The 6,107-nt window shown below is 37.7% G+C and overlaps 1 protein-coding gene across 1 annotated transcript in view; it reads left to right on the top strand.

Annotated features, from left to right (window-relative positions):
* LOC110020802 overlaps positions 1 to 6,107 on the top strand; it is a 27,410-nt gene that overhangs the window by 20,209 nt on the left and 1,094 nt on the right. The gene's annotated exons all lie outside the window — the stretch shown is intronic.

Below are 6,107 nucleotides of genomic sequence, written 5' to 3'. Positions count from 1 at the left end.
CTGAAATAACTGTTCATGTTTGAGCCACTCCCATTTGCCCTTCTACGTCCTACCTTGAAAACCTGAACCTTGAATTCTTGAAGACTAGAACCATTGATCATTATCGAGAGTTTTCTCAAGTGACTCCAATCATTTGAGATGTAATTAACTATAGGGGCTTACCTTTATAGGGAATTTGGAACCCAGGTAAAATAAATCCTATTTAATCTTTGTATTAAATAGGGGAATTTGTCGGTCATATATAAAAGGTTCGCAGACCAAACGGATGTCACAAATCTCTTAGTTTGCAGGATTGGGTCTATCGCTGATGTCTACACTTATCTCTCAGGAACGTGTAGTATTCGCGGTATCAGACACGATTATGCAAACTATCAGACTAATGAGATCCACTTGGTCCACTTGGTCTCATTTTTAAAAAACTAAAACACACTACTTTTAAAACCCAAACTATATATCTTTTATACTTAAATTAAATCTCAAAAAATTATTTTCATATTTCATATTTTCAAATAAATCAATTAATCAAAAAAGTTGACCGACAGTTATGTCGGGGTTCTTGTATACGACACATGTGCGCTGCCTCCTCTGGATGACTGTGTGGGCGCGTCACCTCTTGATGCGAGGGTGTTGTGGCTAGTCCCTTCAACATTCTACACAACAAAGAGGGCGACACGGTTATGCCACTCCTTGGCACGGGTGTTTCGTTAGTCCCTTGGCCACTTTTCCTTCTTTAGCTCCCCGAAGTGCTCTTAACACCTGTATCCTATAAAGCTCAACAAAAATACATTTTAAATGCATAAAATCATCATAATCATGCAATAAAACATATAATTAACTATGAAAAATATCACATTTTTGCTTCCTATTAGACAACCCTCTTCTTCTTCTCTGGCAGCTTCTGAAATTAATCTACCACCATAATGAAGTCATAGCATTTTTGTGGCTGGGGGAGCCTTATTACAGTGTCTATGCTCATGTCTACCCTAGGCAACTCTAAAAACCACAGTTCCTTCCAAAGTTTGTCTTGATAGAATAAATAATCATTCTTCTTTGGCACAATCAGTGCTAAAGCTACATCTGGGCTAGTATTATCAAGAATCACGCTTCTAACTATTAAATATGTAACATGTTTATGCAACTTCTCATACTTTTCTGGTCGCATCCCATAGGCAAGTTGGTTTGGCAAACCAAATCTTGGAATGAGGTTCATGACATGTTCAATTTCTTTCAGTATTAGCCACCTCGGATGCAAGCTGTTAATCAAGATATCCGACAACAAGTGTTGCTCCCTTTTTGATATCGACTCTTTAGACTCACTACCCTCTAGGGCAACCAATGATAACTCTGTTGGACTTATTGATTCAACAGGAATCACTAGTATCTCTCCCTCATCGACTGATAGCTATCACTCATCTCTATTCTCCTTCTCTGGGGCTTCACCCTTTGTCTCTTCCACAAAACCCTGCTTAGTGAAAGACAATCAGGCCAATGTGTCCAAAGCTATGATACTTCAAGTACTTCCTGGCTGGGATGGATATAAGAGTACTGACGGTCTCTGATGCAGAAGGTGGAGTTTTACGAACATATCATGTCAGTAATGCGGTGCGTTGCATCTTTCTTTTCATATTTGAACTTTTGGTAATCTTAATCTTTTATCTTGCTATCAAATATGTTTCAGGTTTTACCCATCACAAAGAAGTATTTTTCTTGAGTTTGATGGCTGCTAATGTAACTCTCTTTTCTTGGGAGCAATCCTGTACTTCAAAGATCGCTTCATTGATTGAAACCACTGGATAAACTTATCTGGATCCATGCAACTGTCAAAGTTTGGTAAATCCATCTTTACTTCAAGATCTTGGATTTTTCTCTATTATTCTATGTCAAATTGTTGAGTTATTAGTTCTTCCTCATTGTAATTATCTGGTATAAGGGATTCTCTTACTTCTCTCAACATGGCGAGTCACTGTTGTTAATATGAGTGACTTCACCTGATTGTCTCCTCTCAAAGGCGGCAAGCATTTGCTGCAATTGGATAATTTCTTGTTGTATCTCCTTCATAGTAAGTTCTTGGACATTCCGTTGAGGGTTATTTCATGGAAACATGACACCCTTTCCTCCCCGTCAGATTTCCGGTGGATGTAGGATTGTAAATCAAGGTTTGTCGGAGCTTAAGTTTTGGTGGTAGGTTTCGGGGTGAAATTTTGATAGATGTGAAAATTTTGGATTTTAAAATTTAGTTTTATGGCTAGGATTTGTTGTCGGAATGGATTTGGGTATGGTTGAAAATGATTTGGGTATGGTTGAATTTTTTTTTTTTTTTTTGAATTTTGGATTGACATAAAAATGAATACCCTTAAAAATTTAGGGTTTGACGGGCTCTGATTCCGGATGATATCGTTCTAGGGCTCCGAGAAGGTGTGATAAAGCACAAAAAGGCTTTAGGGAAGTTGTAGAATTTATTATGTGAGTGGAAGGATCAATGGTGGTTGAATTACGGTGTGTACAGACGTGGAAAAAACATGTTATTCCGCTGAAACAGCAGGTTTCTGCTGTTAAAGATAGTAGACATCAAGTTCAATGCCGCAGGGGGCCTCTGAACATCCGGGAGAAATCACTGCCTAAATCTTATCACGTTCTAGACACAATCACTTGAATGAAATCTAAGGTTACAATACTCCGATAGATAAATCTAGGAGAAAACATCTCCAAGTAACATAACAAAGCCAAAGGCCTGCTAAACCAACAAAATAATATATAAATAGTTCTCTAAAAGCAAATAACCTGATTAGAAAATAGAGGAATATGAAAGAACCAAAAAAAAAAGTAACTTGCTACAAATAAGAAATAAATAAAAGAAGGATTTCTCGGGATTTTTACTCCCTTTATCGTGAGATCTGCATGTCACGGAACTATAGAAGAATCCCAAACAGCGGAACAATCTCCCGTCTTGCATTATGGTGTCGTAATTTTTTTTTGATTGGGCCACGGGATCTTCAATGACTTATGAGACGCTCTTGTGTCAGTAATATAACATAGGACATAAAATGTGAAACATGTAATGATTATTGCGGGAGTGTAACTTTTCAAAAGACAATGGTAATTCAGCTTTAGCGTTCGTTCTTTTAATTGTAAGAGAGACTAGGTGATTGAAAAGATAAACATCAGACATCAGTGACTAGAAATTATCGGAAATCGTTTATTTATACAAGTCAGATGATAAATAATTAGGAATGTAGGTGGTTTGGTAATCTTATGTGGTCAACTTGGTTTTCCTCCTCTTAGGAGAGAAATCAAGGAACTGGTATAATTGGCATTAGTTGTTAGTGGCTGCAAATTTTAGTCAGTCATATGCATCATAAGACAATCTATGGGAGCATGCACCTGTCAGCTGTTGGCTATGGTCGACCAATGTTGAACATTACACCTTGCCAGGTTTTGGGTGACTGTTATTGAGGACTTTAGTGCTTGAGGGACATCAGGCGGTTGCCTTGGCCACTCTCATTGTAGCAGAGGAGATCGAATGACCATGAAAATGGGCGTTGGATTTCACAAACCTAGCCTCCTTAACTAGTTTTTCATCTAACAAAACTCGATGATTGAGATCTTTATTGGCTGACTTTCACCTTTTTTAAAAAGGGTTCACCCAGAAGTTCTGCTTTTGGGCGATTCATATCCAATGTCTTTGCCAGACACTTGTGTATTGACTGCAATTAATGCTGCTCCTTAAAATTAGCAAGTCGCCTTCGCCTAGCTATTTCATTTTACCTAGACTTTTGAGGCGGCTTTGCCAAGAACTCATATTATTATGATCTTAGATTTTTGGCTTCTTGGCTTCCTTCGCAGGTTTGCATTCCATCAATTACTCAGCCTTTTTGGTCAGCTGGCAACTAACTTTCATTCATTGTAATCATCTCCACCCACCTTTCAAACTTTTTAGCGGTTTGGTGGACTTGTTGATCTCCATCAGGTTTTCATAGGTCTATTGAGGTATTTTGAGTCATCCAATCAAAGTTGAAGATGTGCATTTCTTGACACGTCACCCATTCTACCACTCTAACGGCTTAACTTGTCCATTTTTATATTGATTCATCACATTCTTAATATCCTTGTCATAATAAATGCTCCTAACAAGCTATTCTGCTACTTTTATCTTGCTCAATGCCCTAGAGTGGGGGACAGTCAAGATGCCCCTCATGGTTTCAAATCCTTGCTGACCACTGCAACATTATCTTGGCTCCTTGAATGCCTATAGTACCTTCCTTCCACTTTTAGAAAGGAAGGATAAACACAAGGAGTGATAACCTGTTCAGACATGATCTCATTTTCGGTGAAGGAAAGGACACCTATGTCTTCCTCTTTATTTTATGTAGAAAAAGAAGAAAGTAACTAAGAAAGCTTGGAGTATTCTTTATTTCAATGGGATTTATATAAAAAAACAACACAGAAAGAAAAGAAGGAATAACTAATTACCATAACAAACACAAAAATTGCATTTAGCTATCCACCGTTTGATCATTTAGGAATTGTTGATTAATGCCAAGGGAGCAATCTGTGGGCTTTGTCTTCCCTTTTTTTTTTTAAATATAGAAGAGGTATTTCCATATAAACAAGGAATTCGTGGCCTCTAATTTTTTCTTATCTTGCCCTTCTTGATCCTACGATCCTTCAACATTATATATCCCTTTGCTAAGAATTTCAATCTATAATCAAGATTAAACTTCCATATATAATCTATATTTCTCATCGCCTATAGTGCAATTTTGCCCTCTCCGCACAGTTACACCAACCCTATCCCTCAAATGCTGTGTTTTATGTGCTCCATGTTCCTCTTTGGCGGAACCTACTTACGTGACAGACTCTTTTACTTTACTCTCCGTATAACCAGTTTCATCTCAGGAGTTTCCCAGATGCCACATTAAGAAGTCTAGCCCTTCATCTTAAGGACTTCAAGAGAGCATTTGTTTTGCCAGCCAACGAGCTCTTCCTTTCAGATGGACCTCTTTGTGTCCATCTCGGTCCTTAGCGAGAGCTCATCGTGGCTTTCCCTCCCACCTTGATTTCATGGGTGGATGTATCTCGTCTACTCGTGGGCCTTATCTTGCTAGCTCCTTAGATGTCATTTATAAATTTTTGGAGCAGTATCCTTGCCATTTATACTAACAGCTTGGTCGCTTCATTGAACGATTTGAATTGTACCCCCATTGATCATTTAATGGTTTTTAACATCTTATTGCTTTTATGAACTCAAATTGATTATCTTTAGATTTGTTGGATTTTTCTTCTCGAGGTCTCTCGTTTTAACACAATTTGAAGGATGTTTGATCCCTCAAATGATTTCATGAAGTTTTCAATTTTGCCTTCAAGTATTTGATTTGAGTCCATTTTGAGCTTGCATCTAAGCATTCTTATCATTGTTGGATTTGTGCCTAAGCACATTGCTTCAACATAAGTTTCTTGAAGAAAGAATTAAGATTATCTCATAATCAGATTTTAAAGTATTTGACCCAAATATTTTGGTTCTTTACAACAAACAACAACAACAAAGCCTTAATCCCACTACATGGGGTCGGCTACATGAATCCTTTTTCTCCATTGCGTTCTATTTAGTGTCATATTTTCATTTAGTTCTAGTAAATTAAGAACATTTTTAATACAGTAAGCCCAAGTCTTCCTAGGTCTACCTCTGCCTTTCTTAACACAAGTCGAATCTAAAACATCTACTCTCCTAATCGGATCATCAGATGGTGGACGTTAAATGTGACCAAACCATCTAAGACGACTTTCTGTAATTTTGTCCGTCACAGGAGCTACACCAACCCTATCGCGAATATATTCATTTCGCATTTTGTCTCTAAGTGTAAAGCCACTCATCCACCTAATCATTCTCATCTCGGCAACACTTAACTTATTATTATGCTTCTCTTTTAAAGGCTAACATTCAGCGCCATAGAGCATTGCAGGTCTCACCACCGTCTTATAAAATTTTCTTTTCAGTCTAAGCGGTACTTTTCTATCACACAAAAGACCCGAAGCATTCCTCCACTTCAACCAACCAACTTAATTCTACTATTAACATCCCCATCTATATCACCATCACTTTGAACAAC

The sequence above is a fragment of the Phalaenopsis equestris genome, unplaced genomic scaffold (assembly GCF_001263595.1).
Source record: "Phalaenopsis equestris unplaced genomic scaffold, ASM126359v1 Scaffold000107, whole genome shotgun sequence".
In the NCBI taxonomy this organism is placed as follows: domain Eukaryota; kingdom Viridiplantae; phylum Streptophyta; class Magnoliopsida; order Asparagales; family Orchidaceae; genus Phalaenopsis; species Phalaenopsis equestris.
The sequence above is the reverse complement of the archived record's forward strand: the minus strand, read 5'-3'. Positions and strand labels throughout refer to the sequence as shown.